Source organism: Corvus hawaiiensis, chromosome 11 (genome assembly GCF_020740725.1).
Source record: "Corvus hawaiiensis isolate bCorHaw1 chromosome 11, bCorHaw1.pri.cur, whole genome shotgun sequence".
In the NCBI taxonomy this organism is placed as follows: domain Eukaryota; kingdom Metazoa; phylum Chordata; class Aves; order Passeriformes; family Corvidae; genus Corvus; species Corvus hawaiiensis.
The window spans coordinates 9,289,639-9,314,337 of NC_063223.1; the positions used below are offsets into that span (position 1 = coordinate 9,289,639).

Here is a 24,699-nt window from a genome sequence, read left to right on the forward strand (position 1 = left end):
GAGAAGTCTCTGCTGAGGGCTATCCAGGGTTCCTGCTGCCCTCGAGCAGAGGATCAGCACTGGCAATGTATGGATAGCACCAGTGACCTTGGCCACCTTGATTTTCACAGGGACTATAGGGGCATCAAAGTATTCCCACCCTGTTTTCCATTTGGTTAAGCTACTTGCCGGCAAAACAGCTGGATGGGCACTCAGTGTGTATAATTACTACTACTACTATTACTATTAGTAGTAGTAGTGTTATTATTAGTATTAGTATTTTAAAGGAGAGAAGTCACTGCACCTAAGCAGGCTAGTAGCTGTGAAGTGAGGGGCTGTGTACTCCACATATGCCATTCCCAGTGTCTTTTCTTGGCTGGTTTATGTTTTGAACAGCTTCATGGGGAGGGGTTTAAATGACTCATGTCAGAGATCCTTTAATTGCATGATGCTGATGGAAGCTGGAAAATGAGCAGCTGTAACAAGCACCATTGTGTTGGGTGAAAGGGGTTTGAAGGCTTACAGATAGTAACGCCCAAAGGAAAAAATGGGGGAGAAGAGAAAGGTTGTTATTGCTGGTACAGCTGCATCAGTGGTGCACAGAGGAATTAACCTGTGCTGAGCTGTCATGGAGGGGATCAGTCCTGGAGTTGCGTTGGAATGTTATGGCTCAGCGTCCCCACACTGCTCCCACATGCACAAAGCCACGTGCACATGTGGATCACATTCACATGTGGAAAGGTGCTCCTTTGCAGTATTCTCAAGTGGTGAGTGAAGAAGCCTGAGTAGGAATTTGTAACTACAATAATCCTTTCAAAAATAATTCATAATCTAGTAAGCAATAATGAAAAATACTTAGGAGAGTAGAGGAGAGATCTGTATAAGTCCTTCAGGCTGCTGTGTTAACCAGGGTATTCCCAAACTCTTATTGTTTATCTTTGTAATGTAATTTTTGAGCAAAACAATGTTTTTACATTCTTATTTAAATGTTATCATCAGCTCTCACTAATGGAGTGGTTAAGAGGTTATAGCATTTTACCAGGATTTACCAGAGTTTTCTCTGGTTTTGATCCTCAGGCAATATGACTCAGATTTTTGTGAGATGCTTAACTTCCTGGCAAAAGAGGTACAGAAAATAAATCAAGCTTTACCATTGTAATTAAAATAGTATTTTCAACTTTAAAGTGTTTTTGTCTATGTGTTTATACAGCATACACAAATTCTGCCGGCTTTTTTCCTGCGGTGGAAATTCTATTCATGTCTTAAAAAAACCCCTGGTCCTCTGTACTGAGCATACATTAATATGATCAATAGAGATATTTTTCACATTCCATTGCAAATATTTATAAACTACGCACCACTGCAATTTACTCTAAAATGTATTTTCTCTCACAAGGCTTTCCTGTTTGTCATGGTATTTATCTAACTGGAAAACACTGAAAAACGGGAATGTGTTAACAGAACAAGCTAGAAGGATACAAATCATCCTCTTTCTTCCCCTCTGTGGGAATAACGTGAATATTTATAGATCTGGAAAGCTTACAGGAGTCTGTAATAAGTAAGAGCAGAGCCAGTCTTTGTGCTGATGTCATTTCTTGCTTTGACCTGAACATCCATCAGTTAGGAGCTGTAGCACCAAGGAGACCGAATCAAATCAGTCATTTGCACTTAAGCCAAATTTGTGGGTGTGTTTTCCATTAAAATTGCAGTAGAGCAGGAAAAAGTTACAGAGTCCCACAAGGATAACGCTGTTTGAAGCACATGGCGAAAAAGACACTTGAATGCCATTGTCCTGGGGAGGGGGAAGAAAGTGGCTGCTTGTTTTTAGACATTGCTGTGAAGTTGCCTGGGTCAAACACAAGACCTATCTGACAGGCTTGTCTGGGGCAGCTAGCGGTGCTCCCGTGTGGAATTTAGCAGGGTTCCCAGGCCATGGAAGCCGTCATCTTTTGCCAAACTGTTCTATGTGCAAGGTGGGTAGGATTTTATGAGAAGTGAGAGCATGCTGATAACACAAAAGAGGAGGTTCCAGTGAGCTCCTCTCACTTATTGAAGCCAACTGATGGAGCGGGGAAAGAAGGAGGGTTAGCACAATCCAGTGGGAAAGCAGAGAGCAGAAAAAGCACTTCAAAGCAAAGGCTGAGCAGGGGTCAGGAGCAGTGTCAGGTCCAAAGAGAAATGGAGAGGGGAAAACCTGAACTCCCTGCAACTGCCCTGACAATGAGAGCAGTGTCGGGTACTAGAGGGAAGAGGGAGGCTGGCTAAAACGGATACACCACAGGGAAAACATTAGAGAAATCTGAAAGAAAGAAAACTTACTGTGATTTTAAAAGTAGGGAAAGGAAAAAAAGACAAGCAGGGTATCTCACAAAAAAAAACAGTGAAAGCTGTCGTGTTGTCTTGTCTTTTCTGAGTTTCCAGGAAGCAGGTAGGAGCAGGGCTCCCGAAAGTGAGTGGGAATGTGCATGTGTCTTGTAAGAGGAGATGCAAGGTTGGGGTTTAGCATAGCTCATTCTTCATACAACTCTGTCATGCAAAGGTCACATTGGAGTTTGTTATTGTTGGCTTTAGGACTGAAAGCCTAATTCTGACTGGGACAAAGTCACTCTTTCTGTAATATGAGAACAGCCCAAGTTAAAGTTGCAGGATAGATCCTCAGTTCCTTGTTCATATATAGCCAAAACTAATCAATAAAATATATTTAAAGACTCACTTGGGATCACAGATCTTATAAAACCCTTCTAGAATGTTTAGCTTTTACCAAAGTGTGTTGCCTGAGGATGTTCTGCGGGCATTGAAGCAACTGCATCCTCCTACAACAGTAGGTCATAGAGGAATTGGGAAGCTATCTGTTATAAAATGTCCTTAGTAAAATAATGTATTGTCTCAGGATGGAGGCAAAGCAGCCTCAAGCAAAGAACATAGGGCAGGAGTAATGGATTGTGTTAAATCTGGCTTTGGAAGGGGAGAGAAAATAAGTGTCGAGTGTGACGTTGGGGTCACATCCCCACAACTGACTGCTGTGTCCACATGCAAGGGCTGGTAGGAACTGGGGTATAGGGCATGTATGTGGCCACACATGCAGGAATGACAAGCATTCCCTTCAGGAGAAGTCTGACTAGCTGATACCAAAGCAGAGAGGAGGTTCCTACTGACTTGTACCAAAGCACTGGCCCTTTGCCTGGTTGCTGGCAAGCTGCTTGGCAAGCTCTCAGGGAGTCTGGGTTTCCAGGGCCTGCTGGCTCGGTGCCTCTCAGCCATTCAGACTGCTCCTGGCTCTGGTATACAGAGGTTTAGATAGATGTGTGTCCCAGCAGCTGCCTGGGTTGAGGGTACCCAGCTCCATGGTTTCCATTTGGAGAAGCCAGCAGTCTGGCAACCTCTACTGTGCCCTTCTGACAGCCTGGGGACAGGCTTGAGGACACCTGGCTCCCTCTTGGGCTACTGGAGAGAAAAGATGTCCCTGGCAGCTCAAGGGACCAAAAAATAGGAATCTCAACCATTGTCTAATTTGGAAAAACTTAATATTGTTTTGATGGGTTTTCTTTCTCATTTCCTGTCTATAAAGAATGCTCTAATTTCTGGTCTTCTCTCCAAAACAGAATGATGATAATTTTATTCCAAACTTCCCATGGACTAAATTTCAGTCATTCTATCCTCCAGATTAATCAGATTCTCTTTTGCACGCCTGTTGTCCAGACCACAGTCTCTGTTTTTCTGTGCTTGTCCAACTGATCCCTCTGGCCGAGAACAACCCCAAAATACAGTAAGATCTTATGGTTAAGAGAAAATTCCAAGTTACAGAGCAAATTGACACAGAAAAATTCAGTGTCCGAGAGCATCAGTTATGTTAATAATTATCAAAGGAGGAAGAATCAGTATGGGAGATTGTGGCTTCCCCTCTCATTGTGATGATTTCTGAGCCAGAATCTCAATGATGAAGTCATACTGTCCCCAATGAAAAGGTGAAATACATAAAAATTTAAGAGAATGGCTGTGCACCAGTGTTCTGCAGTGTGGTGATGCGATGTTTTTATTGTATTTTTGTATGTATGTACCCTAATGGTTCATCCCTACCTTCCCCACTTTGATTCCCAGTTGGTTTGCCGCAGATTCAAGCCACTCCCCCGGTGCTCCCAATATGGCTATCCCCTCCCTTTGTTCTGGCTCCTTCCCTGCCAATTGCCCAAACCCCTCCCGGAGTTCTGGATTGTTCTGTGTCTGTCACCCAAGCCCTCCCTAATTACCCTTATGTGGTCCCCGTCAATCCCCCAAGACCCTGCCCCCTCGGATACCTCCCCTCTTGGAAATCCCCTAAACCTAGACATTGGGGCATGTGACTCCTCTCCCTCCACCCACCAAGACCATTGGCCCAGATGTGACTCCTTTCCTTCAGCATCCCTCCCTCCTAATCCGCCTATTGGTCCCTAGTTGGGTTACTCCCCCTGTTCAACCCTCCTTTATAAGGTATGGTCGCTCTGCAAGTGTTGCTTGTTTACCGTGGATCCCCTTCAATGAACCTGGATTACCTCCTGTGGCAAGCTTCCCTGCTACTTTTTGTCTTTCCCTTGGTCGAGGACTGCTGATTGCCACAGTGCCTGGAGCCTGTGCTCCCCTGGGTAGAGCAGAGGCTTCAGACGAGCAGCTTCAAAGCTCCGTGCCTCCAGCTGCTCCCCACTCCTGCTGCACACCGCTGGAGCTAGCCTGGGCAGTGGGCAGCAGCGGTCACTGCGACACTGCAGTGTATTGGTTGTTAAGAAATCTTCAGTTACAAGGGAGTCAGGAAGGAGTTTCTTGGTTTGTTTTAATGCTGTGGACTGCTAGATACCTGCAGGAGGAAAACATGCTGTGTGCTCAGAGCAAATGCATGGACATCGGAGATTGCTGGGTGTCTTGACCCTGGAAATAACATCTGGGATGGTAGTTCATCACTCCTGTGCAGACAACAGCCTTGTCCAAAATCTTCAGTTGTCCCCATGCTAGTGTGGGTGTCCTGACTCAATTCTCTCTGCCTTTCCTTGCTACCAGGGGAAGTGGTAACATGCTCAAGAATCTCATCTGTGCCCTGGGTGACATGCCTTGTCCTGGGATTGCCAGTCTGGTGCCTGCAATAACTCACAGCAATCTTTATCTGTGGCTTTTGGGAGCTGATGAGGTTTGCATCTTAGACATGCAGCACCTTAGACATGAGAGGATGTTCTAGAGAGTCTATGCTGCATCAAAAAAAGAAAGGATCCAAAAATGCCCCTCCACATTAAGAAATTCAATTATTAAAGGCTCTCCATTTCAGGGGATCTGTGATAGAGCTTTTGGGAACTTAAATTAGTAGGTCAGGTTGGCATGTCATGAATGCCCCTTCTCACACTGCAGTATTATTTTTAATCAAACTGTTAAAAAATAATGCTTTTAAAAGAAACAAAAGCCACTTCAGGAGAACATTGTGTTCTGAAGTACCCCAAATAATAATGCTGCTTCAAATTCCTGCTCGGTGAGGAGACCAGGACAAGCTTGGGACTTCCTATTATGAGACCTGAGCCACCGCCACTGATGAGAAATGGAGTAAGAAGGATGGAAGGGAGTCTGTAACAACACAGGCAAGGCTGCTCTCTAAAACTGGCCCTTTACATAACCTGGGGTGTTAGCAATACCTTTGCTGGGGTTTGTTTTAATAGCTCTCAGTAGATAGGACTGATTGGCAGTGGCGGGGCTCACACCCTGCCTTGGAGGAGTAGTCTGGAGCGGGCAGTGGCACTGTGAACCTCCACACCCTGCCACCAGCATGCCCAGGCCTGCCACCAGCACACCCAGCCCTGAGGAGACCACATTCCACTCATCCGCCATGCCCTTTGGCTCCTGCTCTCCCTGCTGAGCCTGGCAAAAAGGCCTCCAATTACTTCTAATTGCAGTGACGGTTTTGCACGAGGTCGGACACCATCCACTGCGGCTGGGAAGGAGCAGCCACCTCATTAGGCCACTGCTGCCTGTCAGTGGTGGCTGCTCTGTCACAGCTAATGGGGCTCTGTGCTGCACAGATCTGCATCCCCACGACAGCTGCATGGAGACCATCATACAGAGGTGGTCAGAGACCTTTGGGTGGCCCCACTGCACCCACATGCTCCTCGATCCTGAGGTTTCTTTTCTTTACAGGGAGCAGTGCTGTTATAAAATTGAGTGGTCCAAGGACAGATCCAGTCCAAGCCAACTTAAGTTGTAACCTCTGACATGGTGAAGAAGCACTCCCCTTTCCATTTTTTATGTTGTACCTGCAAAAAAGGCTTGTGAGCAATATAGTACAGCTTGAGTTTGTTCAGGTTAGAAGAAATCTGGGGATTGGTGGGTTGTCTGAGGGATCGATACATACACAAGCAAACAAGGATTGTGGAAAGGTGGGAAGCTGGAAGAGAAGGAGTAAAATCATGTGTGGAGGAGAGCTGGCCTGATCTCCCACCCCCAAGAGAAAGAACAGTTCTCTAGTCCCTACAATTACTACACCTAAAATCATGGCTAAATAGTCTCAGAGGAGCTGGGAGAAGGAGCCAGAGAAGTGTAAATTACCATTGCTTCAAAAAGCCATGGTTCTAGAAAGAATAGCATGTTCTACAGAGAATGGCAGCACTGACAACAGCTCTCTTCCTTGTGTGCAGCATAACTACACAGGGATGATTTTTGTGCTGTAGGATTTTGAGTCACTTGCTGAAGTTTGAGGTGTCCAAAAGTGAATGGGGTTTATGCATATGATTTCAGGAACAGGATTTTGCACTCCCTAAGATCAGACATTCATTTCAGAAATGGTTACTCAGGGAAAGTATGATTGCACACCTTGTTCTTGCAGAAGTTTTAGTTGCATGTCAATTAAAAGTTGCAGAATGCAAACACAGCTTTGGGGTACCCCGCTATGAGCTCTGTGTGTCTCAACACACAGGGAGATGTTAATCTCATTTCTGATGGCCTCTAAGCAACTGTGTGCCTGCTAGCAGCAGCTTCCTAAAATGTAGTCACAGAGATGTTTCAGGCGTCTTCCCTATTCTTCTGAGGCATTGGATAACACAAATGCCTCTTACAATGGTATTTAATAGCTCACTGCTTTGCAATTCAAAAGCAGGCAGTAATAAAACACCCCTAGAATGTAGAAGCTCTTTCTCCACCCTGCCAATAAACTCTTGAATTACTTGCACATCGCATTTAATTCTTTCATTGTAGCAAAAAGAAAGTTCAGCTGATGTGCTCATTTAAGCAAGATGTTAGTGTCACTCTTTTCTACTCCTTGGTGCTGCATCCATCCTTAGTCTCTAGGAATGTGCTTTTCGATGCAATTGGATTTAGGTTGTTCACTGGTTGGTTTTTGTGACCTTCCTTCTATTCCAGCAATTTGGTTCCTGGGGGCAGCAGAAGGTTTCCTCTGGAGACAGATCCTTATGACATTCTGTTGGTTCCCTTCTCCCTTCTGTCATTGCCTTCTGCTCCCTCTCCTGTTACTTCTTCCTTTGTAATGGCTGTTAAAGGAGGAAGGGGCCATTGGTGCTTACAATACACTGGACCCTCAGCCTGGATTGTTGCTCTTAATTTTGTAGAATTGCTGTGTAATGCTGAAAGAATGTGAGCAATATTTATGGTATTGTGTATTACAATAGCAGCCAGAGGCCCAAAGCAAACACAAGGGCCTTTGTGCTTCCCATCATGCAAACAGAAGTCCTACACCATGAAACATCAAAATGGACAAGACAAGCATTGAGCTGGGGAATGTCCAGTCACTGGGAGTTTCCCACTTCTTAAGCACTCACATTTTGAGACTGAGATTCTCTCTGTAGAGCTGGAATAATAATTTCCTCTGTCCATGTTGTGTTGAAATCTTTGTTATATGTTTAAAGTTTGTCTGTTCTGGTGTTGAGCAACAATAAACAACATTTCATTTTACTTTTCCTTTTAATATCCCTTTTTCTCTGAGACTATGTTTGCATACATTCACTTTCTCTTCACCTCCCTCTCTTGTTTAAGCACAGATCCACAGCAAATCCATCAATCCCAAACCAGCCATTATACCTTTTTTCCTCTTGAGGAATGCATTTATGTGTGTAGCAAGGTTCACCAAGCTCACTAAAGCTTAAAAATCTGTGTGATTGCTCACATTTACATAACCAGATGTAAAACTGGCTGAACACCTTTCAAAACATGACTAGAAACCTGTGCTTTACCTTCTGCTTTGTTTAGGGAAACCAGACTTAAAAGAGTGTGTTGTCTTCCTTTGGAAAGGTTTTGCCTTTTATGTTGATCTAAGCTGAGGTGTCTTGAGGGTAGGTTAATGCACTGCAGGACTTGGGACAGCCCAAAGCTCTGGGGGTCTGGAAAAGTCAAGCATGGACTCATGAATTCTACCTCTACAAAAACCTGCTTAATGCTCAACAGACTCAAATAAGAAGTATTTTATACTGTAGAACTTAGACCACAGGAGCAGAGAGTGAAAGATTAAGGGTTGGTTCAGTCTTGGAGAGACTGTCCTAAGCAGGAAGAGACAGGAGATCACAGAAAAATTAAAGGATGGCTCTGATGGGGTGTTAGCCAGCCTCCCCTGCACATTCTGACTCTTCAGCTGCCAAAAGCTCAGGAAGCTGAGAGTATTCCCATCCTGAGGAACCGAACTGCAAAAAAATCACTATCCTTAACAGAGAAATTCGCAACTCTTACATTCATCATATTCTGTATTATATTATGAGGCCTTTACATCTCACAGCTGTATCAGGGTGACCACAATGAAACAGTTGAAGTGTCATGACGTTTTACAGTTCATTTGGTAAGTCAGAGTTGTGTTGTCAGCTTAGCAAAAACTGATAAAGCAAAAAAGGTAAAACATTGTCTTTCTTTTCTGAAGAGACCAGTTTTGCATTTTAAAAAAATAAAGAAATCTTGCAATTAAAGTAGATGACTGAAGGCACTGTAGTACTTGCAGATATTGGGGTCATGTGCTGTGTAAGAGAAGGACCCTCTTGCCCTGAGAACTGGGCAAAGCCTACCAGTAGTGTATATTTGACCTGTATCTTTCTGGAGACCAATGATGACAAGGGGTACTCAGAGTTCCCATTCCAAGCACAGCCTTGTTCAAGACTCTGTGGGTGAACATGAGCCCTAATTGGTGTTTTTACCCGTAAAACAGCTCAGGTGAAGAGCAGATTCTTGGCTTGGCTTTCTCCCAGCTTACGGGGTACAGTTCACTTGAGGTAAAGAACGTCAGTCATTGTTCTCTGCTGGCAGAATGCCTGGGAAATAGGGTACACCTGGTTACCAGAAACCTTTGATGGATCTTTTCCATCAGTTAAAGACTACATGAAGAACTGCATTTTTCTAAATCTGGTGTAGAAAATGTATGGAAAACATTTGAAGAAGGCTACCTGGCAGTTAATGCTGGTAAATGTTATTTTAAAGCCTTTGATAAGGACTCCAATGTTGCATTAGTAACAGATGTCATGAGGACAAAACCAAATGTCAACAGGTTCTCAGAGTAAGGCAGTAAAGCCTTAGGTACATTCTGTTACCTTAAGATGAATTTTTGTCTTTGTGGCGCTCTTGCACAAACCGGAAAGTCAGCTTTTGAATAGGATGTGATGCTCATATTTTAAAAAAAAAGAAGAAACCAGCATCTACAGCAGATATAACAAGTGAAGTGTTTTTCCATTTAGGCATTTTTGTTGCTGAAACTGTGGGGTTTTTTGTTGGGATTTTTTTTTTTGGCAAAAACATAGTAAAAGAATGTTTGGCACAAAACTAAGTAGTCTTGTACCCTAAATGTACATAATGGCCTCCAATAAGCTGAGGATGTATTTGACTGGGAGTAAAGTTGCAGGGTGTGCCCCATAAGAAAGCAACATATTTTGGACAAAAGCAATATTTAGAAATGGAACTTTCAAGGTCCTTCTGAGCTTCTAAATCTTTTTGTCTCTGACAGGTGTGTTGACACAGAATGTGCTTTTTGAGCTCTTGCAAGGTGTAACAATATTTAATATTCATCAGGGTTTTGTAGAAAAATATTATATTGCTGCCTGATAATTGGTATGGAAATATTTATTCCTTATATAGTAACATGATTAAAAATGGCACTTCAGGAAATTATGAAAACTCCTCCTTACCATGCTTTTCCATGGCTGCTGTTTCCTTTCAGATTGAACATAGGAAGAACCCACAGCTACGGTTACCTAATGGTGCCAGAAGAGCACAATCCTCTTTCACCTTTTCTTGCACTGTTAATGGTAAGGTATGAATCACAGTTACTGCTGGGTATGCCTTTATAATGATGTATGGTGTTCAGACGTGCATATCTGTAATTAATGAGAGGGAGTTGCATGGCTAATTCCCTGTACACTGCTGACATCCTGTCTGCAGCTTTGTCCCTGATCTTTTACTTACGTGCCTCCAACAGCCGGTTATTGCATTACATCCTTGTATTATATAAATAAAGCCTTGACCTTTGTCCTTTGCAATATTGGTTCAGCGCAGTCTTAATTCAATTTAGAAAAGAAGCCTGAGCATTAAAACCATTTGAATCTCCTTACACACCTCAAACGTTGATGGGACTATTTCTACTTAACAGAAAGCACTAAGGCTAAGAAATGCCTTCTAGCTTTTTGTCGTTGACAAATGAGTGTGTGTTCCTTCACATTGAAACTATGCAGGAAGCCCTCTCTGGGCAGGGAGTACACGTCCTCCTCCGCATTGCAAGGCAGCATGGGTCTACAGAAACTGTTAGCAATGCAGTATTTTGTTTATTATTTCATCAAACAATTCTGAAACAATAACCCTTTTGAGGCAAGTTCCTCTCCCTGCTGCAGGCAAATCTCCAGTACTTTTCTTATTTTTCCCCGTTACCACATTCTATAGCTTATTTAAGGCTTATGTGTCTGCATCCTCCCTGATAAAGCCAGGCTGACACTAGAAATATTGCAGTGCATTAAGACAGACAGCTCGTGGGTATACTGGTTTTGGAAGCTCAGGTCCTCTCCAGGAAAGGTCTGATCTCTTTTCCCTGTCACCATCCATGTGGTTGTGTTGGGTTTTTTTGCAATGTGTGTGTTAAAAGTGGAGGTAAGCAGGGTGCTTATGTCTCTGGGTGTCTAAACCCTGTTACTGTTGAGCTTCAGCTCCCCACCGATTGAAAATGGGGATAAAGGTGCTTAATTATCTTCTGTGGATATTTTGGGATAAATTCATTAAAGATTTATTAGAGTATTAGAGCTAGACACAATCTGGCTTTTGTTAAAATCATCATGATTGTAATGCTGTTAGTACCTCCGTGCAAATCCTAGCAAAAGTAATTTTTTTATAATGAGGAGAAACAGATCCTCTAATTATCCAGAACAACTCAAATTAGCACCACAAATAACTGCTAAAAGTTGAGACTGCATGATGTGAAGTGTAATTGATTTTTAATATGGTAGGGCACAGCTGCTGTTAAGTGATGTACAGTGTCATTTTCTCCTGTTGGATGTTTAGTAATATTTTGAAGAAACCTGCATGTGATTTATACCATTGCTAGAGATTTGGGGGAGCAGAAGCCTGAGAGAAACAAGAAAAGGAAAACAAACAGTTTGCTTGAATTTTTCATCCATTGCCACTTCCACTTTTTCTTGTTTAATAAGAATTGGCTTTAAATCAGTTTTATATTATTTGTAGATTTTAAACTGAATGCAGTTACAAAATCAGAACTAAGAATTTTTATTTTTATTTTATTTTTCATTTCAGATTGTTACCCTTAGTAGAGGAAAAAGGATTCCTAGCAAACCTCTACTTTTCCTTTGGGAGAAATAAAATAAACCTTGAGCACTGATAAGCTGATTTACTCCATTTAGATTCCCCCTGCCCCTCACTTTTGGGACTGTTATGTGTAAGCAGTGATTGCATGAAGCTGCCTGGATTCCATGTAAATGATACATCTCTGGCATATGGGAGTTTTTGTAAATCATTTAAAGCAAGGCATTCTTCTATGCTTGGCAGAGGAAGGACACAGAGAGCTTTTGTACCTCAGTTGCATCAAATTGAATATTTCTTTAATCACGCTGGAGAAGAATGCACTTGATTGCATTCTGTGAGTTGTGCAGTTATTGTTTTTGGGTAGGCCTGGTGGGTAGTGAATGACCTGACTCCTCACTGCCACTACCCACCCACCTCCTTGAATCTACCAGCTCTTCTCCCTTGGGCAAGACCTGCTCCACTGGAGTAGTAATTGTGCAACAGTCAAAAGAAAAGAATGTGAGGGAATAGCCATTAATAAAAAAGTTGGCAGCCTCCTGTGAGGAGAGCTATTTTCACATGAAAATCTTCTCCACAGTAATGAAGCCTTGCTTCACTTGAAGTCTTAACAGGTAGTTGCACAGAAGGTGATTTCCAGGTAAAGATTTTTTTTTTTTCTCCTGAATGAAGGGTGAATACTCTCTATTTAAAAACAGACCAAAAGCACAGACTGTCAAAGAATTAGTACCTAGTGCAGAAGTTTAATGCTTGCAGTTTTTCCCTAATAAGATGGTAAAAAGACAGTAACTCTTATATAACAGATTAATTAATCCTCCAGAAGAGGGAAACTGATGAAAACTTGTGACTGTTTCTGCATATGACTATATGGTGACATATTTAATTTTCAAGTCTATCAAATCTGAACCTTTCCCTCCCCTTTTTCATTTACAGAAAACAGTGAAGGTAAGGCCAGAACTAGAAAAGAGATATTGTGCTGTCATCAATTTAGACATTTTCCTGGGAAATATTATGAAAAATATTAAGTGGAAAAAATGCATTTCACCATTTTAGTATGCTCAGTTTTCACTCATAAACTGAAAGATTAAAGTAGTCACTTTAATTAATCTATTCTCAATCCCCAGTCAAAAACAGTGGAGTGGAGCCCTGTTCTGCTGGGGTATTAAATTGACGGAGTCAAGAGTACCAGAAAGCTCACAGCAATCACAATCCTTGGCCTCAGTTTATGAGCTACTTACCAATTTGACAAATGTAATGCCAATATAACAAATGTAACTTTTTCAGTGAAGGACTCATTCTGATGTAATTGTGTTTTCTGATAGTGGGGAGAAAGGAGTTAAACTGCTGCTGGTGCTTTCCCTCTGAAGAAAGAGCAGTGGTGCATCTGCAGCCAGCCTTTCCCTGCTGCTTCGGCGCACTGTGCTCAGCATAGAAGGGATAAGCCTCTCCCAGGAGGCAGACAGGGTAATGCTATTAATTGGGAGCAAGAAATACTCATCCCATGTTTGGAGCGACTACTAGAAAGCAATGCGTGACATCCTAAACCAACAGGATGAACACATCTCATTCCTACTGAGCTCTACAAGCGTGTTGGGGCAGAGCTTTGCCCATCCTATTTTCATTGAATCCACATGTTAGAGGCTGTATTTTCACCATGGTCAGCAAAATCTCTGGATATACATGTCTGCACAACACAGGTGCAAGCATTTGGTTTATCATCCCCATCTGGAAGTGTGGCAGCCTGGGCTGGGAGCCGCGCTTTGTGTGCTGAGGAGTGGAACTCAGCCTGGGTGACACAAACAAAAATGGACTTCCCAGCTGCAAGCACTTCACATCTGGTGGGACCCAAGCAAGTGCATGGCTGCCTCTGCCCATGTGTGTAGATATATCAAATGTAAACATGAATCCAGTTAATTTTCACACACTTTTTACAGCTTCCCCTGTCTCAGCAGAGGGCTCCGAGAGCCCTCCTCCTTCTTGATCTTGCTGGGAAAGCCTGGATTTATGACAACTTAGACTGTTCCTTCGATGCACACTGGGACAGATAAAGCCAGATGTGGGACAGTGGCTTTATCGCAGCAAGGGAGAGAGATGAGCCAGGCTGGGGGCAGGTTCAGCCTCATCTATCCATATTGTCATCTTAATTTATCAGCCACTGCCACAGAGAACAGGGAAGCCAGACTGATAGAAGGGAAAGGCTTCTTTAAAGAAAGACCAAGGATGTCATAAAATGTCTTAAATTGGGAGGAAGGGCTTAGTTGTTAATCAGTGGTTTCCTGCTCACAGTGTTCCTGGCATGGCTTTCTAGATAAGTACATCCCTAAATACAGTATCTGGGACGGGAGGTGATTTGTCTCCCCAGTTTAATGCTTGCTCTTTTAACCAGAACCATGGAAGAGGAAAACATCAATGATTTCTCATATGTGATTTTTTTTTTCTTTTTCCTGTGAGTATCTGGGGTCCATTGGAAGCAGCAGCAGTGCTCTGCTAATGCAGCAGGTAGCCAAACATCAGGTGAGGAAAGCAAAGAAGGGAAAAGTTGCTTGGCCGTGCATGGGGATCTGTGAGTCCCGCCAAGGTTCGGGATGCCAGGGTGTGGTGCTCTGGTGGGGCGGTGGCCCTGGGTGCTGGGACCAGGCTCTCCTTCTGTTAGTGGGTGTATGCGGCAGTGGCCCCGACATGGCCAGTGAATCAGAGCCCGGACTCGCCCTGCAATCAGCACCACGGCGCTCGGGAAATGAGGCACCTGTCCCACTTCCTCTCATTTAATGGGTTTATCTTTAAGTGGAAAAGGCTATGATATTTGTTCCTTTTTCTCAGGGACTTCATGTGCTCTGGAGATCCCTGAGGTATGAACAGCCTCAGGGACCTTCCTTTGGGAACCATGTCCTGGTATCTTCACCTCAGCACCAAAGCTGAGGCTGTTCATGGGATACACATGAACCAAACTGCTGAGAGCGTGGCAGAATCTCCTGATGCTATCTGAGCTTCCTTTCACCATGTTCCCAAAGAGAGCAGTGGAAACTGCTGCTGAACAAAAAACCCCATCCTCTTTTTTTTTTTTTTTCCAGGTCAGAATAGCTTTGGGAGGTGGTTCTTTAACTCTCACTGAACTTTTGCCAAACCAGTAGTGTTCTCAGAGAGGAATGTCAAGTGCTTAACTACAATAAATTTTTGTCAGAAAGAGAATAAATAGCACACCACCACATGTGCCAGAACAAAACCTGTCTGTGTGGTGTTTGGGTAGGTTTTAACCATAGCTCCACTTAAAGGATGTGTACATTATACTGCTTTCTGTGGGGAAGGGAGGGAAAGGAGACTCTCCCAAAGCTGGAAATGATGCACACAATTTCATTTCACCCCTACATAGGTGTGAGTTTAGGTAACTGGAGAGATTGGTCTTACCTGCATGTCCTTCATTTTTACCTGCTTATCACTGTTTGCAAAGCTCTGCAGATACAGAAGTAAAGACAAAATGGACTGAACCTAAAATACCAAATATTGTCACTTCTGTGATCTCGGAAGCATAGAAGGGTTTGGGTTGGAATGGACCTGGAGACCATCGCATTCCAACCCCCTGCCATGGGCAGGACACCTTCCACTAGACCAGGTTGCTCAAAGCCCCATCCAACCCAGCCTTGAACACTTCCAGGGATGGGGCATCCACAGGTTTTTGGGTTTTCTGGGCAACCTATGCCAGGGCCTCACCACCCTCCCAGTAAAGAATTACCTATCTGCTGTGACTAAAATCTTGGTGGGTATTTTTTTCCTTTAAATCCTTTTACAAGGCCTGAAGTTTTAACCAATGAACATGGTAGAGATCTGTAGACACCCATCTAAACTCAAGTTATTCTGGATTTCTGATCTTTCCTCTCTCCACCTTTATGAGGATTTTTAAATATCCTTATAAATCCTTATTTCAGCCATTGTTCAGGAAGTAACTAACAATATTAACATAAACCATGTAAACAAGGCAGCATTACACAATGGCAATGTCTGACACTATTCATTGATATTTCTAGGTATGATAGTTACCTTCTCCTTGTTGCTGCCTGCTCAGAGAGAGCCACCCCTCCCCGAGACTGGTCAAACAGCCATGTGCTCTGAAACCCCTTTGTTCCAAATCGGGGGCAAAACTGAAAGTAACTCAAACTCTGGAGCAGTGTCCGATTGGCCAGTTACCCCAGGTCCACCCCTAGCTCTCCCCTTTCCCTTCTCATGAATAAAAGAGAGAGCTCAGAGAGGGCCTGCTCTCTTTGGCTCTGCTCTCTTCTGCTAACTTCCCCTGTGTGTCTCTGTCTCTGATCTAATTACAGGATTAAGGCATAAGCCAAGGGCTATATTTCTACCTCTTTGCTTCTCCTCATGGTATTGGCTTTGCAGCTACCATTTATTTGCCACTTTCAGAGCTACTGAAGTGCCAGATTGCCTGTGCCGTCCCTCTAGACAGCTCGAGGTTTTCTGAGGCACTGAACGGAGAGCTTAGCCACTTAAATGCTGTGTTTCCACATCTCCTTTCTTGAATTTTATTTTGTTTGGACTGTACCCATTCTTTTCTTTCTAATGTTTGGGATTTTTCCAGTTGATGAATGTAGGATTTCATTCTCTGTCTTACAAAACATGGACCAGCCTGGCTTTTCTCATTAACTTCTTTATTAGCATAAGCACCACCACCTGTAACATTCATCATGTGGGCAGCAGCATGATGCTGGGAGCTGGATAAAATGGATAACCCATATTCTCTCTTAGAGTTAAATGCCAGGATGGAAAGATATTGCAAGTTCAGCTTTCAGGACAGGGTTTAGGGTTTTTTTCTTCAATTATTTTGCAGGAGTACAATAAAAAATAGTTAGGGAGCTACTCTTAAGAGGCTGAAATCCAAAGGAGATCAAACTCTGGCTCATTTGGCACAGGGATGCCAAGCAACCATGCAGGACTGGAAACTTCTCATTGGTAAGAATGGCTAGAGTAAAATCAAAAGAAGAGCACAGTCTTTTATTCAAAGTCATGCAATTTATTACTCCACTATAGGTTCACCAGAAGAATATAATACCTTGCTGTAATAGTAACTAGGAAAATACTTTGAGGTTTTAAAGCAGGATGTGCAGTTCATGCTGGTTACTGAATGATAAATGATACAGGCTGCACAGAAAAACTATACAAACACATTATTTCAGCTAGCACAGCAAAGCGCTTCAGATATAAATTAAAAATAACCACAGTCTTGTGGTCCCTGTCAGTTATTTACATGCCTCTTGAAATATTTCCTTATCTGCCTTTCTCATAAGAAATTAGGCAATTAGAGTGTAAGTCTGAAGCCAGAGAACATCAAATAGTGAATCATTATGGCATCATTACATGGGAAGTAGGAACAAAGGGAAGGCCAAAAGAAAACACAAAGGTTTTTCATCTTCAGGAAATCTATTTTAAATTAAATTGAAATAAAAGCCTTAAATAAGTTTAACGTAATTCTGAGGAAAAGGCAGTTGCACAATGAAGAGGTATTTGCAGTCTGAAATTCAACTTTGTGCTGTTCGGGATATTTCTAAACAGGAAAAAATTTTCCTGTCATTGAACTAGTCACAAATCTTTGTATAGGAGTATCTTCCATGAAAGAGAAAGATAAATGTGGTCCAGAAGTCCGGTGACTCAGGAGTTTCATAAGTTGGGAAAAAAAGGAAATATATCAGTGTATATGCATTCCTTATTAACTCTTAATTGCATAGTAAATGTATGATCAATATTTATGTATCTTTGAAAATGCATTGTGTAACAACTATCAGAAGAAAGTCTTTTCAGGACCAATAGAGTTGGGATTTTGAGAGTTGTGGGTATTCTTGTTCTGGTTTGGGTTTTTTTCACAATTTGAATATTGACTTAATTTCTTCTCTTCTGATTCAGCATTGGAGCACATTTCAAGATAATGAATGTGTTTTAGTTTTCCTTCAGGGTCAAAATTCCATCTTGGTTAAAAAAGCATTACATTCCCTACAAACCAAATCAGACATTCAAAATATATCCAACTCCCCTCAGCATCAAAAGCAGGAGGAATCAGCAAGTCTCAGGCTTGATCCTAATTTGACAATTTTAAGGTAACATCTTTTGACATTGTCTGTAACAGATGCAGATAAAATGAGCCATTGGTGTTCAGGAAAGGAGTTGTTGATATCCTCTTCTGCTTGTGCTCTATAAAAGATGAAATCAGAAAACTGATCCTCACACTCACCAAAAATTGCAGTCTGATCACGACAGGCAGGACTGATGGCTTTGATTGCTGAACTCTTCACACAGTCCTCCCCTCAGCTGCACTGCTATTCACTGGAGCAATTGGCCATCATACCTGGGCAATATTCTGTCATGTAAAAAAAAAAAAAAAAAAGCCCATTTAAGTTTTTTGTTCAATTATTTCTTCTTTTAAATAAATTGTGTCAAGGCAGGGCAAATTGTGTGGAAAAGACACTATTTGAACAGACTCAGATTTGCTAAAACCCAGTGACTCTTTTAAGGACACCTCTGTATCCTGTATTTAGTATTGGTCAGTCCTAAGAATGTGATTGTACTCAAGTTTGCTCTTGAGTACCCACCTGAAGAAAGAGAACCTAATATTTTTTCCTGACCTCAAATGTGCTGTAAGGCAATAAATGGCTGAAATTTCATTTTGCGAAGGATGAGAATGCTCTGAGGCAGTTAACGTAGTTAAAAATATGTCATTCTTGATTTGAGAAATGGCAGGATTGAGAATTGAGTATTTTGGGTAAATTGAGTACTGGGTCACCAGGTCTACATGAAACAGAGGTGAGAAATATACAGGTAATAATGACAGCTGGCAATCACATGCCACTGTTCACAAAGGACAAGCTATAGCAAACTGAGTCAAGAAAAGGAAATCCTTGATGTTACTCTGAAAAAAATTATTAAAAGCAATTTTAGAATATTCAGCTTGGATTCAGAGCAAAACATATTACTTCTAATAAGGATGTGAACATTTTAACAACAGTATTTAACCCACTCGTTGTATGGACTCACACCACTTACAGAAATGGTGAGGAACCTCTCACCATCCTATTGAGAGGTGAAGGCAATAGAGATGCTGAGCAAGATGATTTTTTGCCTTTTCTTTTTCCCCCTTTTATATACCTTTTTATAGCTTTTTGTATTTTTAGTGGTTTTTGGCCTACATTCTTAGACTTATTTTGTTAAGCTAGGAGACTAAACATCTTAGAAGCCTCGTAGTTAGGGATCAGAAAGCTCCAGACACCAAGGTCCTCTCCAGAACACATTTTCTGAACTAAGAACCATCCAGGGGGAAGGTTCCTTGGGGAGGGGGGCTCACTCAAGCCTCTCATTGGGGAATCTTTGATAGATATGCTAATTAGTAACACCTGTAATGTTATACCCGATCTATCGTGTGTGTGCACTGCGGTGTGCATTTCAGCGCATTCCACCTGGACGTGGTGCACCTAACGATCCTTAAAATAAATACTGAGGTAAAACCCCTTTTTCCCTTCTAACCATCTTTGAGTCTTGATTTTAAGACCAGGAAAAGGCATCAAGAGGACTTGCTGAGCAAATTCATTTTCCAGTTTAGAAATACCAAACAGCTTCTCAGAGCAAGTGTTAGTTAGTTATCTCCTTTCTTGTGTTGTGCCTATCTTTGAATCCTTTCCTCTCAATAAACACATGAGCTTCACTGTTTGTTGTGAGGAAAAGTCTAAGTCACGAAATGTGAATAATACTAACTTACACATTTCTAAGGGCCTGAGAGAGAATGAGGATCCATCATGCAAGGTGCTGTCTAAACATGTAACCAGTACTTAGAGTCTGAGTAAATAAAACAGCAACAGAAAAGCAGTGATTCACAACAACCCAGAAGAAGAAGCAACAGACTGGAGTCAGTCCAGCTGCTCTGAAATCTCGTCCATTGCATTTTCCACTGGATATTGCTGTACTGACATCTTGGATCGTGCAAAAAGTATTGGATGATATATGCGAAATGGGAGGCTTATCACAGTTATCTCTGCAATGTCTGGCACCAGAAGGATTTAAAAAACAGGCATTGAATTATAGAGGCATAGCTCTATCCCGAGCATGTCTGTTCAGTGCAGTAATGCGTAACTGCTTGATTATCGTCAATGAAATCTTCTGCTGCTACTCATCTCTACCTGTCTCCAAATACATTGAGATCAGTGTCTAGATTTATTTCTTGCTCTTGGTCTCAGGTATAGCAATTAAAGAAATGTTCTGTATTGCTGAGAGCACCAGATGTGTGCAGTGGAGCATCCTATACTGACAAGCATTTTGCTTTTAATATTTCCTTTGGGAACACATCGGCTTCTGGTTTTATTTTTCTGTTTATACTTTGTTTTTCTGTTTTATGGCACTATTTCCTTGATGGAGTTTTCCTGTTTCTTGCCTTGGAGAATGGTTTGGGGTAGCATGGATTATGGCACAGCAGCATTAAGAGTTGTCTCCTGGTTTTGTTTTCAGTTTTTTAAGGTCATTTTAAGTTCTTTATTTGACTGTTCCTGTATGGAATAAACAATGAAAAATATCTACTGATTCTGAAACCTGAATTGTGAATCATGCTGATGTCTTCCTGGACCATCTTGATATCTCTCTTGTCTTCCTGGACCTGGGACCAGACTTAACATATATATGACAAGATTTCTTTAGGAGCAAGGCTTTTTAGTCACGGACGTTGCAAGCCTTCTTTTGCCTGCACCCTAGAAATGGTGGGCACCTAGAAGGTGGCAGGTGATTTTCCCTCAAAGTCTGTTTGCAGATTTTGTCCTTCAGTCTAACTTTCAGATGGTTCTTCACTGCAGAGTGGAACAAGATGCTGAGTTGCAATCTCAGTGCTGGAGTGCGGCAGCAGGCATATTCTAATGATTTAGAGAAATCTGATCTATTTTTCTCTGGGATACTGTTGGGGTTTAGGATTTTTCCTTTTGTTTCTTTCTCTCAGGGAATTTTCTCCCATATGGTGCTAGGAGACAGTAACAACCAGGTACTTAAGAGAGACAAAAGAAGTTGCCACAGCTCAGAAGAGGGGTGCAGCTGGTTACTCTCTCTTTACCTGGGGGTTTCTCTGGGAAGGGCAGCAATATGGTGAGATTCGGGCTGGGGGAAGAGGTTGGGTGCAGCACCAAGTGTTCCCTTGCTCTCTTGTTTTTGGAGGAGGAGGGTCAAGCTGCTGCTTGGTGGGGGAAATCACTGCCACCGCCAGAGCTTAGCCCTGCCGTTTTACCCTGCCACAGGTCAGCCTTTGTTCATGAGAGCAGCCACGGACCTTACTGGGACCTTACTGGCACCCTGCCTCACTGGAAAGGACCCTTGCCATCTGTTCGGGTGCCTCAGGGGAAAAGACTGGGACCCTGACCCGCTCCCCCTTCCCAGAGGGCGTGTCTCCCCGGCTGCGTGCAGCAGCTGCTGCACAGGAGCCTGGCCGCCACTGCCCAGCTTTCTGCCACTGCCTTGGGCTTTTTCATTACACTCTAACCCATACCCCCCCCACCAGGACACCCCACAGCACCTGCTACAGTTGCAGAGTTTCTGCTGCCTCTTGCTTGCTACCCCGGGTGAGCCCACCCTGTCGTTCCAGCTGCCACTCTGAGATTCCCGCTGCAGCCCATTTTTGCCATCCAGCCCATCTGCCTTTACCGTGTGAGGGAGACACGGCTGAGCTCGCTCCGGAGCGCCCCCTGCAGGCGCGGGGGAACCATCGCACCCGCCCTGCCCGGCCGGGAGCCACCAGCGCCCCTGCCGGCTGCGAGCGGAACTGCACCCGAGGGGAAAGGGCCTGACAGCCGAGAGAGGCTGGCACCGGGTTCTGGGTCTGTTTGTTGTTGCTGCCGTTGTTGTTGTTTGCCTTGTTATAAATACATATAGATACTAGTAAAGAACTGTTATTCCTTTTCCCATAGCTTTGCCTGAAAGCCCCGTAATTTCAAAGTTCTGATAATTCAGAGGGAAGGGGGTCATATTCTTCATTTCAAGGGAGGTTCCCGTCTCCCTTGGCAGACACCTGTCTTTCAAACCAAGACAGATACTTTGTACCAAATTGAGAGTGCCATGATGGATATGACTAACTGAGAAGAGCTACAGACTATATTTATTCCTGTAAGTAGAGCAGAAAGTCTTTCCTGACTTCTCTAAGTGATTATCTTTACTTCCTAAAGAGTGCAATTTGACTACTTTGACTACAGTATGAGCAGTTTTAAATGTTACTCGGTATGGTGAGTGCTATTTCTTGGAAATTATACAAGCAATCAAAAAAACGGATCTTCACACACTTAGTATTTATAAGGAATATGGGGTGTATCATGACAGCATGACCAATGGTGTCAGCATCTAATATTGGAACTCCTTACCTCACCAAAACCTCATTTATTCAGTTTTTAGAACAACGATTCAGGTGAAACCATGATAAGCAAAAGATTAAAGCTCTGTCAGATAAAAAGCAGCGCTGTACTATTTCAACTATCCTAGTTTTCAAAAGAGAATGAAATATGCAGTAATTCACACAGACAACATAAATATTGAATAACCATTGCAATGGATTGCACTAATAGATACACAAGATGAGTAAAACCATATTTGATTTAGTACTCTGCTGATGGTGCCAGCAGATTACAAGGACTAACCTGTCTACTGCAATGTTACCCATCAAATAGCTCTAATTCGAATCTTTCCTCTTTTTTCTTCCCCCCTCTCAGAAGAACAGCACAGCCAGGATAAATAACAGCCTTCACATTGTTTTGTTTCTCTGGAGACTGATCCTGATCTTACTGATCCAATTTCATGCACATGAATATTCCTGTTGATTAGGGTAGGAAAGTTTTTCACATCCACAAATCATTGGCATTTGGAGCCATAATGTGTCAAATTAATTCCTGACCTCACTTAGCTACCTGTGCATTCACTTGGCCTGACACCACATGACAGAATTTGGGCATAAATTTGGTGTGAGAACTCTTGAAGCGCAAATAGGAGCCAGGCTCCCACTGATGATCTCTTGAGATCAGGCCCTATTTACACCCTCTCTCCTCCTGTCTTGTAGGGATGAGCATTTTGAGGGTGGAGGTTAACAGGCATTCCTAACTATGCATGGCATCCTACTCCTTAATGCTGACACTAATGGGCTGTTTCCTAGGAAATAGCTCAAAATAAAATAAATTATTTGAGAGATATTCATAGTAAAAGATTCCACAGAGATCATCTTTACATAAAACTCCTGTAAAACTAATTAGCTGGCTATAGATCAGGGCTCCAGGATGTGGCAGATATGATCTATTTCCCTCTTCACTGTGTGGCAAAACCTGTGTGTCCAACCCCCAAACCCCTTTCTCCTGTGTCATGCTGCCAGTTGAGTGCTCCAGAGCTCCTGCATTCCTGCCCTTGCTCTTTGGGGCCTCTGGTACCTCCTTGTACCCTTACAGTAACATCTCCCACAGTCTAAGGATAAGTGTGAGTGATGTTAACTGGAAGATTTCTCTTTCTGTCATCATGGATCCAGGGTGGTGCAGTGTTCAAGGCCCAAAGCCTTGAGGCTACAGTTTGTTATCCCCCCATTGTGCGCTTCAGAAGTGATAAACATTCTGCTTTGAATAGCTTTCCTCCACCTCCAGTGGCTTTTCAGATTGCATCTACTGGAAGAATTGCCCATGAGCTGGCATTAGTGGTGTGCCTCTAGGAAATACATTACCCAAATTAAAGCGTTCTAATTCAGAAATCTTTCCCACCTTTTTGTTGCCCTCGTTAGGGAAAAATGCTCCACTTTAACCTCCAGCTAACTGATTACCTACCAGTTCTGATGCTGTACTCTGAATTAATGTGCTCCAAAAGCCAACAGAGATGACTTGTGTTTGGGCATGTCACGGGAAAACAGGGAGATGAAAAGCCTTCAGAAAACTTTGACAAACAACTTGGAGTGTTTGACCAGCTATGCACAGCTGCTGCTGAACGGAGAATGCAAGTAACATGCCAAACAGAGACAAAAGGGCATCAGCAGGGAAGGCAGTTTTGGTATCTGCACTGGACATTTTACTCTCGGGAAAGGAGAGGAAATATGCTGAATTACCTGTAGGAGGTGTGCCTGCTTTTGCTAATAGATGTACATGGTTAATTAATTCCTAACCAACAGATCCTGTACCAATGTATGCTGGAATTCTCTCTGAGGTCAGTGGAGATACATCAATGCACAGCACCTTAATTTGATTGATTACATGCCGCCCATCTAAACATGCCTTAAAGACTTGTTTGCAGAGCCACAATCTCTCTGCCCCCTCCAATTCCCTATTTGAGGTGATAATGTCTCCTCATAAATCCTGGATTCGATAGCACCAGCATGACCCATCACTTCGTTACACCAGAGCTGTGCAGTGCACTGAGGAGGAGTTTATCTGGAAAGAATGGATCTGGTCCAGGAACAAATAAAGGAGTGAGGAATCTGATTATTTCTGGGCCAATTCTGTATGAGTTACAGCTTCTCAATTTTCCTGATGTCAGCTAGTTTTACTTGTTTAGTTTTCCTTCCCCACACAGGAGGTGAAATATATAGCTAGCACAGACATCTTGATGAGCTGCTGTTTTCAGGAAAGCCAACTTTAAATTCGGATCAGGTTAGGATGGAATGTACCATATTCAGTGTCATTTGAGCATTGGCTGTTCCAGTGCATGCCTGGCATGTTCCAAAATCGGGGATCACCTCACTATCAGGATCAGGAGTGTGGTGGTTCCTCAGACACCCCGTCTGCCTTATCCAGTGCTGTCTGGGAGGAGCAACCTAATTTCCTCATCTTTGTGCAAATGAGGAATCCTTGTACAGAGGCAATTTCTTGATGACTAGATACAGTGGACACAGTATAGCATCTTTCACTGTAAGCATGACGGGATTAAAGGAAAATGATATGTCAGGCTCTAGGCTGCTCTGCACTGCTTCAGACATGAGTGGTAGGGGGAAAGAACTATTTCTTCTGATTTATTCAG

The 24,699-nt window shown here is 42.8% G+C and overlaps 1 long non-coding RNA gene across 2 annotated transcripts in view; it reads left to right on the forward strand.

The window, feature by feature from the left end:
* LOC125331816 overlaps positions 1-24,699 on the forward strand; it is a 61,326-nt gene that overhangs the window by 19,583 nt on the left and 17,044 nt on the right. Inside the window, exon 2 of one of the 2 annotated variants that reach the window (XR_007206219.1) lies at positions 10,130-10,217. This is a non-coding gene — a long non-coding RNA (uncharacterized LOC125331816). Of the gene's footprint in view, positions 1-10,129; positions 10,218-10,931; positions 10,975-24,699 lie in introns of those variants that run through there. The other variant, XR_007206220.1, reaches the window with a different exon arrangement.